Consider the following 13,392-nt stretch of genomic DNA (forward strand, 5'->3'; position numbering starts at 1 on the left):
TATAGAAAGCTCTGCACAGTGCAAGCTCATAAAAATTCGCCGTCTCCCTCAGTGTTAAGAGAGATATACACAGCTTCTTTCCCCCCGATATGGGTTTAATAATAGGGCTGTCATGTGATTAAAAAAATTAATCGTGATTAATCGTGCTGTTAAACAATAATAGCATACCATTTATTTAAATATTTTGGATGTTTTCTACATTTTCAGATATTTTGATTTCAATTACAACATAGAATACAAAGTGTACAGTGGTCACTTTACATTTATTTATTACAAACATTTGCACTATAAAAAAGAAACTTCAATTCACCTCATTGAAGTACTGTAGTGCAATCTCTTTATCATGAAAGTTGAACATACAAATGTAGAATTATGTAAAAAAGAATAACTGGACTTAACAGTAAAACAATGTAAAATTTAAAGCCTACAAGTCCACTCAGTTCTACTTCTTTTTCAGCCAATCACTCAGACAAACAAGCTTATTTACATTTGTGAGAGATAATGCTGCCCTCTTCTTGTTTACATTGTTACCCAGTTGTAGCCAGCGTAGCATGATATTTACGTGCCAGATGTGGTAAAGATTCATATGCCCCTTCATGCTTCAACCACCAATGCAGAGGACATACATCCATGCTGATGACGGATTCTGCTTGATAACTATCCAAAGCAGTCGGGGCCAGTGCATGTTCACTTTCATCATCTGATCTGAGTCAGATGCCACCAGCAGAAAGTTGATTTTATTTTTTGGTGGTTCAGGTTCTGTAGTTTCCGCATCAGAGTGTTGCTCTTTTAAGACCTCTGACAGAATGCTCCACACCTCACCCCTCTTAGATTTTGGATGGCACTTCAGATTCTTAAATCTTGGGTCTAGTGCTGTAGCTATTTTTAGAAATCTCAGATTGGTATCTTCTTTGCATTTTGTAAAATCTGTTGTGAAAGTATTCTTCAATCAAACAACATATGTTGGGTCATCACCAGAGACTGCCATAACGTGGAATATATGACAGAATGCTGATAAAACCACAGACCAGGAGATATACAATTCCCTCCCCCCAAGGAGTTCAGTCACAAACCTGCAGGGCTCAAGTAGTGTTTCTAGCTTTTGCAGTTTTTCAAAATTCTTGTCTGTCGGCACTGATAGATGGTGCTTTTGGAGAGCTAATATGGATGTGAAAGTGGCTTTATTGCAAAGCAGGCGCTGAATCATAGCCAATGTGGAGTTCCATCTGGTTGAAATATCTTGTACAAGAGGTTCTTGTTTCTGTCCATTTGCAGCTTGCTGTATTCCTAGCTCTGTACTGTGTTTGAAATGGCCCACAGGTTTTCTACATTTAGCGAGCACGTTTTCAAAACCACCATCACTGAGTGCTACTGTAATGGATCGCTGCAGACCGTGGGCAGTGCACATCATGTGTTCAAAAGGCAAGCAACTGGCTCCTGCTACCATGTTACGTGCACTGTCAGTACTAATTGTTGTTAACTTTTCTTGAATATTCCATTCTTTCGCAACATCCATGAAACACTCTGCACATGCTTCAGTATGAGTCACTGTTACAGCAAACAACTGCAGGCATCAATAAAGGTGTGCTGTGACACCAAGATCGCTATGATTGTTCAAGGATGTCCAGTGATCACCAGTCAAAGCAACAGCCAGTGCATTTTTCAGACCCTCCAACTTCGTAGTCTTCTCGTTGTCATATAAGTAATTTATTTGTGATGCAGTGCTTCCTCGGGAAGGAAAGGTGTCTGATCGATTGGAAGATGTAATTTGAATAATATCTCTTAGCCCTCTGTCATTTACAATGTTGAGTGGGGTCAGCCCCAACCCTGGGAGGCATGGGGAGGGTGGTTGGAGTGCCCTGCAAGGGGAGGAGGGAGAGAGCTCAGGCGAGCCCCTGGCCTTCCTGTTTTTACATTTAAAAAACATTTCTCTGCTGGAGCCAGTCTGAGTACCACTTCTTTCTGTAGTCTCTTCTCTTTCTGCCTGCCCTCTGGTGGCGGCTTGCGTTACTGCACCTGGCCTGAGGTAAGTTCTCTGGAGCAGTTGATGCTGCCCTGAGGCGATTAACGCACATTAAAAAAATTAACATGTTAATTGTGCTGTGCGTTAATCACACACGTTAATGGCAGTTAATTGACAGCCCTGTTTAATAATAAACAAGACAAATTTATTAACTATAAAAGGCAGATTTTAAGTGATTATAAGGGATAGCAAACAAAATAAAGCAGATTACTAAGCAAATAAAACAAAACACGCATACTAAGCTTAAGATCTTAAAAAGCCTTGTTTCAAGAAGTAATTTGTCATCCTAAATGTTATTTTCGGCAAGTTGCAGAGTTTCGGTCACTTAGATTCCAGTTATTCTGTCTTACAGGCTGGATGCCTGTCTCAGTCTGGACTCACCCCTGCCTTTCCCTTCAGGTTAGTTCCTTTGTCTCTTCAGGTATTTTCAGCAGGCTTTCTTCTTGGGTAGGCAATGGAGGAGAGTCCAGTTTAACCCCCTCCCCAGCCTTAAAAAGGATTTACCTAAGGCGGGAAATCTTTGTTTGAGCCCCATCCCCCAGAAAAGTACCAGCAGTGTCCAAGGTGGTATTTTGTATCAGGTGACAGGATCACCTGGCCTAGTAGTGTCACAGCTATGTCCCAGGACACCTCTCAGGAAGGAGAGAGATTAGTATCTTCAGTGTCTTATTGTTTCTTCCTAATGGCCCATCAAGGCTGTGATGGCCAGTTGTCTGGTGCGTATCTCCCAAATACACACACAGTTGTAATTATTGGAATTGGAAAAGGTTCAGAAAAGGGCAACAAAAATTATTAGGGGTATGGAACAGCTGCCATATGAGGAGAGATTAATAAGACCGGGATTTTTCATCTTGGAAAAGAGACGTCTAAGTGGGGAGATATGACAGAAGTCTATAGAATCATGACTGGTGTGGAGAAAGTAAATAAGGAAGTGTTATTTATTCCTTCTCATAACACAAGAATTAAGGATCACCAAATGAAATTAATAGGCAGCAGGTTTAAAACAAACAAAAGGAAGTATTTTTTCCACACAATGCACAGTCAACCTGTGGAACTCCTCTCCAAGTTGTTGTGAAGGCCAAGACCATAACAGGGTTCAAAAAAGAACCAGATAAGTTCATGGAGGATAGGTTCATCAATGGCTATTAGCCAGGATGGACATGGATGGTGTCCCTAGCCTCTGTTTGTCAGAAGCTGGGAATGGGTGACAGGAGATGGATCACTTGAGGATTACTTGTTCTGTTCATTCCCTCTGGGGCACCTGGCATTGGCCACTACTGGAAGACAGGATACTGGTCTAGATGGACCTTTGGTCTTACCAGTCAGGCCATTCTGATGTAACTGTTACAGCAATATTCTTAACTTTAGATACAGAAATGATATATGCATACAAATTGGATAATCACATTCAGTAAATCATAACCTTTCCAATGATACCTTACAAGACCCATCTTGCATAAAATATATCTTAGGCCATATTCATAACATAACCATATTTCTATGAAGAATATAGGGTGTAACGTCAAAGGAAACAGGTGACAAAAACCCACAGGTAAGTCAAAAACATGAAGACCTGGGAGAAGGGTTGGAATCTGGGGAGGAGCATAAGCCATTATAGCAGGGATAAGGGAGAAACAAGAAAGAACAGAGGGAGAAAATCAAATCAGTATCTTAGATGTGTGTATATTAATGTTAGAAATATGGGGAATAAGCAAGAAGAACTTGAAATGTCAGTTAATAAACACAGCTACAACATAATTGGCATCACATAGACCTGGTGGGATAATATGCATGACTGGAATATTGGTACAGAAGGGTACAGCTTGCTCAGGAAGGACAGGCAAGGAAAAAGGGAGGAGGTGGTGCCTTATTTATTAAAAATGTGTACACTTGGACTGAGGTTGAGATGGAAATAGGAGACTGAATTGTTGAAAGTCTCTGGGTAAGGATAAAAGGGGTAGAAAACAAGGGTGATGTCGTGGTAGAGGTCTACTACAGACCACTTAACCAGGCAGAAGTGGTGGACGAGGCTTTTTTTAAACAACTAACAAAATTATCCAAAGCACAGGCCTTGGTGATAATAGGGGACTTCAACTACCCAGACATCTCTTGGAAAAATGACACAGCAGGGCACACATTATCCAACAAGTTCTTGGAATGTATTGGAGACAATTTTTTATTTTCGAAGGTGGAGAAAGCTATTAGGGGAGAGGCTGTTCTAGATTTGATTATGACAAATGGGGAGGAACTGGTTGAGAATTTGAAAGTGGAAGGCAACTTGGGTGAAAGTGATCATGAAATAGTAGAGTTCATGATTTTAAGGAATGGTAGGAGGGACAACAGCAAAATAAGGATAACGGATTTCAAGAAAGCAGACTTCAGCAAACTCAGGGAGCTGGTAGGTAAGATCCCATGGGAAGCAAGTCTAAAGGGAAAAACAGTTCAAGAGTTGGCAGTTTTTCAAAGAGATATTATTAAGGGCACAAGAGTAAACTATCCCACTGCGTAGGAAAGGTGGGCAGTATGGCAAGAGACCACTCTGGCTTACCCAGGCGATCTTCAATTATCTGAAATTCAAAAAAAGAGTCCTACAAAGAGCGGAAACTAGTCAAATTACAAAAGATGAATATAAACAAATAACACAAGTATGTAGGGACAAAATTTGAAAGGCCAAGGCACAAAATTAGATTAAACTAACCAGAGACATAAAGGGTAACGAGAAAACCGTCTACAAATACATTAGATGCAAGAGGAAAACCAAGGACATGGTAGGCCTGTTACTCAATAAAGGGAGGGGGAAACAAGAACAGAAAATGTGGAAATGGCAGAAGTGCTAAATGACTTTGATTCAGTTTTCACCACAAAGGTTAATAGCAATTGGACATCTAACACTGAATGCCAGTGAAAATGAGGTAGGATCAGAAACTAAAATAGGGAAAGAACAAGTTAAAAATTACTTAGACAAGTTAGATGCCTAGAAGTCTACAAGTCACCAGGGCCTGATGAAATACATCCTAGAACACTCAAGGAGCTGACTGAGGAGATATCTGAGCCATTAGCGATTATCTTTCAAAAGTCATGGAAGACGGGAGACATTCCAGAAGACTGGAAAAGGGCAAATATAGTGCCCAGCTATAAAAAGGGAAATAAGGACAACCCGGGGAATTACAGACCAGTCAGTTTAACTTCTGTACCCGGAAAGATAATGCAGCAAATAATTAAGCAATCAATTTGCAAACACCTAGAAGATAATGAGGTGATAAATAAGTCAGCATGGATTTGTCAAGAACAAACCGTGTCAAACCAACCTGATAGCTTTCTTTGACAGGGTAAAAAGCCTGGTGGATGGGGGGAAGCAGTAGATGGGGTATATCTTGTCTTTTGTAAGGATTTTGATACGGTCTCGCATGACCTTCTCATAAACAAACTAGGGAAATACAACCTAGATGGCGTTACTATAAGGTAGGTGCATAACTGATTGGAAAATCGTTCCCAGAAAGTAATAAGTGGTTCACAGTCAAGCTGGAAGGGCATATCAAGTGGGGTCCCACAGGGATCAGTTCTGGATCTGGTTCTGTTCAATATCTTCATCAATGATTTAGATAATGGCACAGAGAGTACACTTATAAAGTTTGAGGACAATACCAAGCTGGGGGGGGGGGGGGGTTTGCAAGTGCTTAGGATTAAAATTCAAAATGATCTGGACAAACTGGAAAAATGGTCTGAAGTAAATAGGAGGAAATTCAATAAGGACAAATGCAAAGTACTCCACTTAGGAAGGAACAATCAGTTGCACACATACAAAATAGGAAATTACTGTCTAGGAAGGAGTACTGCAGAAAGGGATCATAGTGGATCATAAGCCAAATATGAGTCAACAGTGTAATGCTGTGGCAAAAAACCAAAAAACAAAAACGCCCCCTCATCATTCTGGGATGTATTAGCAGAAGTGTTAGCAAGACACAGGAAGTAATACTTCTGGTCTACTTAGTTCTGATTAAGCCTCAACTAGAGTATTTTGTCCAGTTCTGAGCGCCACATTTTAGGAAAGATGTGGCCAAATTGGAGAAAATCCAGAGAAGAGAAACAAAAATGATTCAAGGTCTTGAAAACATGCCCTTTGAGGGAAGATTGAAAAAGTTGGGGTTGTTTAATCTGGAGAAGAAAAGACTGAAAGGGGACATTACCTTTTATGTACTTGAAAACTGTTACAAGGAGGAGGGGAAAACAATGTTCTCTTTAACCTCTGAAGATAGGACAAGAAGCAATGGGCCTAAATTTCAGGAAGGGCAGTTTAGGTTGGACATTAGGAAAAACTTCCTAACTGTCAAGGTGGTTAAGCATTGGAATAAATTGCCTAGAGAGGTTGTGGAATCTCCACCATAGGATATTTTTAAGAGCAGGCTAGACTTAGTCCTGCCATGAGTGCAGAGGACTGGATTAGATGACCTCTCAAGGTCCTTTCCAGTCCTATGATTCTGATGATGAAGAAGGGCAGGGCAGGAACGTATTGATTTGCATTTTAGTAAACAACATGTAACCTTTCTCGCCACATAACTCCATGCCTCCATCCTCACAGCTGGAAGAAACTTTATGTAGAGGTAACCTTCAGGAAAAAAACATTCAAAGGGTGACTGGACTATAAAAGTGAGTGGCAGAAACACCCCAGGAACATTCTCTTTATCTCTCTCTCAATCGCCCTTTCACCCAAGAAGACAAAGGAAGTAGCCTTTAGATTTTGGGAGGGCTCTGACCTGAGAATTTGGTCAGCCCGGTTGCTGGGAACATTTACCTTGAACCAAATCTAGTTTTGCGAATACAGACTAACACAGCTGTTACTCTGAAACCTGTTTAAATTTAGTTACCAGGAAGCATTTTATCTTTATTTCTCTTGTAACCATTTCTGACTTTAATACTTATACTCACTTAAAATCTATCCCTTTGAAGTTAAATAAACTTGTTTCATTCTTTAATCAAAACTAATCCAGTGTTGCGTTTAAATTGAATTGTTTAGTAACTCCAATTAAAGTAGCAAACTGTTGAATATTGACCCGTCATGGGGCAATGGACCTCTAATATCTGGACTGTCTAGGAGAGGGCTGGACAATGCAGAACACACATTTTAGGGTGAAATCCATGACTGGGAGTGTGTTGGGGCCACCCTGCCAGTGGTAACTAAGAGTGGTGGAAGCAGAATGTGATTGGAGAGTGTTGGCAAGCTGCAGTTATACACAGACACTTGGGTATGATCTGCTTGCTGTTTAAGCTGTTTGTGAGGGGTCCAGGCTGGGAGTAACAACATCAAAGCATTATGAGGCACCCAAGGTTGCACGGCAGGTGATGACACAGCCCCTCAGTGGTCTGGATTACACCCCAGAATGTCATAATCCCACTCTTCGAAGTATTTATCCTAACAACATCCCTGTGACGAAGGGAAATGATATTTATAGGCATTTTACAGGTGGGGAACTGAGGTACAGAGGGTATGTCTACAGTGCAACTGGGAGTGAGGTTCCCAGCCCAGGCAGACAGACTCAGGCGAATGGCATTCGAGCTAGTGCATTATAAATAGCAGTGTGGACATTGTGGCTCCAGTGGAGACTCAGGCTATCCACCAAGCGCAGACCCAGAGGGTTGGGTTGACTTCAGAGCCCAAGCTTCCACCCCAGCCTCAGTGTCCACACTGCTATGTAGGAATAGGGAATAGTGTGGGAAAAGGCAGGAGTGAGAAGGAAAAAAAAAGGGGGAGGATCAAGAAGGTGAGACCAGTGAAGTCGGTGGGTTGAGCTAGTGAATAAATAGACAATGAATGAAATGAAAATGCTGGCAGAGCTGGGCAGCACCGAAGTGTTTGAACTTCATGCAGAATATAGGGAGCTAGTAAAGAGACATGAGATATATGGGGAGTGGGCAGTATGGTCTTATGGCAGGAACAAAAGTATTTAAGTGTTGGATGGTGACTAGATTGAGGGGGAAAGTCAGGGAATCTGGACAGAAAGAGGTTACAGGAATCTAGGTGAGAGAATAAGGGCACAAACCAAGGTTTTGACAGTGGATGGAAATAAAGGGTGGTTGTTTTAAAGTGCATAGAGAGGGAGAAGCAACAAGACTTGGTGATAGCCTGGGTCTGAGTAATGACCTGGGTCAAAGCAACTCTTGAGTGACATGAAGGTCAGGCGAGTATAAACTGCTCCCCCAGAGGGATGAACTTGTGCCTTTGGAAACATTGGACCAGATCCTACTAATTTACACCACTGTACAGCCAGGGTAACTTCACTGTCTGCAGAGAAGCTGCACTAGGTTTACAATGGTGTAACTTTGGTCTAGTTGGTACTTTGCGAGATAATCTCCATTTTAACCACATAAGTTCTTTCCAAACATGAGCTATGTTAGTCCGTAAACTTCTAGACATTATCTCCAGTTATGTCAAAAAAAAAAAAAAAATCCCAGGCTGCAGTACAAAAGCAACCCCCCCCAAAACCTTTGAGAAAATGTAGCTTGCTCAAGAAAGGAACATGAGCATACAGAGGCTCACTTGCACTATCTAGTGGTCAAAGAGAGAATTTACCTCAGCAGTGCTAAAAACGAAATACATCATTAAAGCCCCAGATTCAGCAAAGCACTGAAGCACATTTCTGACAATGAGCGTGTGCTTAAATCTCATTGACTTCGATGGGACTTCAATATGTGCTTACATGCTTTACCAAATTGGAACCTGAGGTAGATTGTTCATCATTACAGGCGTGGGGAACAGCCATGGCTTATTTATGGCAAAAAGTGTAAGTTTCATTTAAAAAGGAAATCATGGAATACTAAAGTAATATTAAATTGTTTTTCATGGGAAATTGAGAAGTTAAATATATATATTTTACTTTTACACTAAAATGGGTTAAAATGACTTCATGCTATAATATATCTTAAAGAACCTAAGAGGCACATCTGGAAAAAAAATATGAAGCCTTGCTCAGTAAGCTTTGGTGAGGTTGCCAGGCATCATGACATTTTATGGAATACAAAGAAAGGGTTACTTACTTTACAATGATTACAGTGATTCTTCCAGATGTGTTGTCCACATACATTCTGCTGCTGGTGTGCTTGCCCTGTTCTTGTACTCAAGTTCAAATTACTTTGACCAGCAGTGTCCCTTGGTGGAGGGGGCTCTACATGCACCCAGAGTGTCCACATGTCTCCTACTGGAGGGCATAAAGGGCAGTGTGACCCCAACCATCCCTCAGTTCCTTCACTGATACAGAATCCAGGTCTTATGAGACTGTAGTAGCAAGGAAGGAGGGCAGGTCATGGAATATATTATAGAAGGACAACACAGGTCAAAGAACCACAGTTAGTGTAAGATAAATGTTTTGATCAATCAAACAATGTTTGGGGAACTTCAGTTTGTGGAAAGTTTTAAAATCACAAGACTCCCCCGAAACCAAAGATAAAATCCAGTTCCCATATAGCTGTTTCCAACCCTCCTGGTTGTGAAGAATGCTTTCGAGACATGTACTGAGTGCAATTAACAATGCTGTCTTCTAGAATCTCCAGAAAGCCTGTAACAAGTGCTCTATAAAAAGTCTCATCACACCAATGGCAACATTACCTGTTTCATTGCTGACCTTAGTTGCAGGTAGAATAAAGAAAGGTGTGGGAGAGAAGCCACTGGGAACAGGCAGGAATTGGGGGTAGCTGAAGAAAAGCAAGTACAGAAGGGAAAGAACAGATTTACAAAGAAAGAGAAAAACAGAAAATGGAGGACATGGAAAGAAACAAAGGTCAGAAATATCAGTGTTTCTAAGGTGAACGTATTTTCCCATTAAATGCAACAAAAGGTCTTGAGTAACAATAAAGTTATGATCTACCCTGGATCTTTGTGCAAACTTCCCATTCATATCAGTCGGATTATGGACTTGAGTTCATTCCACACTTATGAAGTATAGTAGCTGCTATTTCCATTTATAGATGGGTAAACTGAAAAACAGCAAAGTTAAGTGACTTATCCAAAGTCACACAGCAAGCTGCTGTCAAAGGTAGAAAGAGAATTCAAGCTTCAGGGCCAGGACCATGCAATCTCAGCCTATGAATTTAAGATTCCAATTGTGAAAACTGGAATGATTTAGGCTTTTGGCTGTAAGTTTGTTTTTACCCACCAGTTATGTTTTACACACATATACACAGAATGTTTACAGTACTTTTTCAGAAGCTTCAAAACAATTTCCCCCCCCCATCAAACGTGACCTCCATTTAGCAAACACGTTGCAGTGCAGACGTCTACGAATGATCTTTGTTTACATTTGTGCCTGCGTAGTAGCATAATTGAGGTCAGTAAAACTGTCAACAGTTCTGGGAAAACTAGTAGTCAATCATTACTAGAATGCAACAAGGTAAAGCTCACCTGATTTATGTTGGTGTAGAAAAACAGCCAAGTCATAAGGATTGCTCTTTTTTGGCTTTTAAAATAAAAATTGACAAGTAAAGAGTACTCCTAAAAAAGTCACATTAACCTTACCAACTTGAATAGCTCCATTGACATCAGTGAAATTATCTGCATGATGTCACAATGGGTCAAAGCCTTCTTGTCTATTTGTATAGTCTGATCAATTGACTGGTAGCAGTTGCCACGTTCATTCCTGTTCAGAAGTTCAGGTTTGATTGTTTCAGCATGTTGTAAAAATCTATGACTCTTCATAAATCTGCTGGATTCAATCCAAACTGCCTGTTTCAAAGCAGTATGCAGGGTCGTTGTAGCACTGTTGGTCTCAGGATATTAGAAGACAAGGTGGGTGAGACAATATATTTTACTGGATCAAGTTTTGTTGGTCCAATAAAGCATATTACCGCACCCACCTTGTCTATTTCAAATAAGCTCATAAAAAGACAGCCAACATTCAATAAAAGCTGCTTACTTATGTTCGTGAACCAACTTTACACTGCCAATTGTTTCAGTTAAGACACTATCCAAAATTAAGGTTAGTCCCATGAGCCTAGGTCTGAAGTTAAATTTACTCTGTAACTGTTTTTACAACAGCTATAGAAAAAATATTGACTGTCTAAAGTAACCAAGGTAAATGTTATCTATTATTTTAAAAAACTGATTTAAAAAGGAATTTCTAGTGAAAGGTTCTCTCCAGTTCCCTTATGGCAGGGGTCCCCAACGCGGTCCCCACGGGCACCATGGCACCTGCAGGGGCATTTTTGTGTGCTCACAGGATACCCCGCCACCGAAATGCCGCCAAGAAGGCATTTCGGCAGCGAGGTGTTGGGCGCCCGCCACAGTCTTCTGGGAATAGCAAGCAATAGGGGACCACTGCCCTACGGGAATGATTCAGAAGACAAGAAAAACGTGGCCTAAACAATCAAGGCCATCCTTCTTCCTCTAAATGCAAGGTACAGTCAGGGTAACCTCAATATAATACCGATTGAACTGTTTTGTTAATTTGAGATTTTTAATATTTTCTTAATGCATCTTCTAATGTCTTGAGGTGCATGTACCAGACCTAATGAAAATATGCAATTTTGCTTCTGAGCAGCAAAAAGGGTTGGAGCTTCACATTCTCCCATTCATCTAACTCCACCCTCAGGCAAATGATTAGGGGAGAGATGGGCTTTGCATGGTGCCCCAATGGCCAGGGAAACCAAGTAAGGAAAGCTAAAACCAGGCTTGAGGAGCTTCCTATGAGATAGGCATTGCTTGCTAAGCACCCTGCTGATCTCAGCTATTCGGGAGGCACTCTTAAAGGAAGAAACCAACCAACCATATAGCACTACACTGGTAAAAAGTCAACACTAAATTGCACATAACAGCAATAGGAAGGTAGAGTAGCACCTCCTGGAGAAGTCGTGTAACATGTTCCTTACAACTGATTCTAACAGGCAGACTTACCTGCTGTAACCCTCCTTTGGAGGCCACTCAAAAGTATCGGCAAACCCTGGAAGAAGAAACGTTAGTTCTTTCTTAACAAAGGTAAAGTATATTAGATCACCAACATCTTCCATGACATGTCCAATGCTGTACGTTGATCATACAAATCTACATGCATGAGTTGAAATTAATCCCAGTAGAAAATGAAGACTATACATCAGGGCAAACTTAACATACAAAGTAAATACAAAATCTCACTGTTGCCTATTTGTATATTCTGCTTGTTAACTTACACCCGAGCTGAAGTTGTTGTTTGTTTGTTTTAAAGGCTATCAATAACTGTTTCAGATCTTCGAAGTCAAAAACAATGGATATGGAATCTTAAATTTATAAACAGCATTTATAAAACCTTGTACATGTTCAAAATGTTCCTTAACCAATTTTCACAGGAAAACGGAAGTAAAAGACTCAGATTTTGCATCAGCGTACGCTAGCACAGACATCTTAGCCCCACAAGTGTTGGAATCTGAACTCATGGACTCCCAGATCTGATCAGGACATAAGGGAGCAGCCCATCACCACAAACTAGAGCGGTGCCAGAGCCAGGACTAGAACCTGTGTCTCTCAACTACAGATCATGTAATTCAATCAAGTCTTTCACAGTTTTACATAACTCTCTTCCCCACACACCATTTATCCTATAAGGGTTAGTGATTTAATAACCACGTAAGAGGTGGAAATACTGCATTCTTTACCCTGTTTTTAATGTCAGCACTTGCAGAACAAATGCTGTCCTTCAGAAATGGTTTCCAAATATTTTGTTCTACAGTGCATGCATCCATGTTTAAATCTACACATTTACTCGGTGAATGATTAAAGCTATGAACCATAGGTATAGCTAAGAAGTATTTCAGTTCAGTTTTTAAACAGAAGCAAAGTGATTGGAACTGTTTCTTTAAATAGATCAATATGACTTTTGTATGAGGTAGAACCAACCCAGCCACCCCGCCCCAAACACAAACATCTCAATCTTACTTTGTTGAGAAACATGCCTGAATTGGTGTGAAATTTTCCAACCTCAAGTTTATTAAACTAGATTCTTGGTTTTCTACCCAAGGCTCAAATAGGAGCATAGTGACAGTGCCATGTAATACAGCAAAGGTGCTGTCAGCAACACTGATTCATATGTGAGGTGAAAGCCTAGCTCCTGTACATGAATAAAACCGCCAGAGCAGCATTCAGGAGCTCTAAAAGCCCGATTTGACCAGAGGATTCCCCCAGAACAGGAACTGGGGAAGACAACCGTAAGGCTGCTTTCTGAGGACCACCTCACAAGTCCTGGTACAAGAGATAGGGCATGTCAGGCCTCAGACTCACAGCAAGTAACCTTTTAGCATGTAACCTTGGCAGTGATGCAATCAGTGACAGGCCTCCAAGGACTAGGTTATGCCAGAGGCTTCAGAGCAAATCCAGACTTAGGAGTGTGCTGGTTGAGAATTTGAAAGTGGAA

General features: G+C 40.9%; 1 pseudogene; it reads right to left on the bottom strand.

Annotated features, from left to right (window-relative positions):
- Positions 1-442: 442 nt before the first annotated feature.
- On the bottom strand, positions 443-12,016 carry LOC144264415 (E3 SUMO-protein ligase ZBED1-like; annotated as a pseudogene).
- Positions 12,017-13,392: the final 1,376 nt, after the last annotated feature.

Source organism: Eretmochelys imbricata, chromosome 4 (assembly GCF_965152235.1).
Source record: "Eretmochelys imbricata isolate rEreImb1 chromosome 4, rEreImb1.hap1, whole genome shotgun sequence".
Lineage (NCBI taxonomy): Eukaryota > Metazoa > Chordata > Testudines > Cheloniidae > Eretmochelys > Eretmochelys imbricata.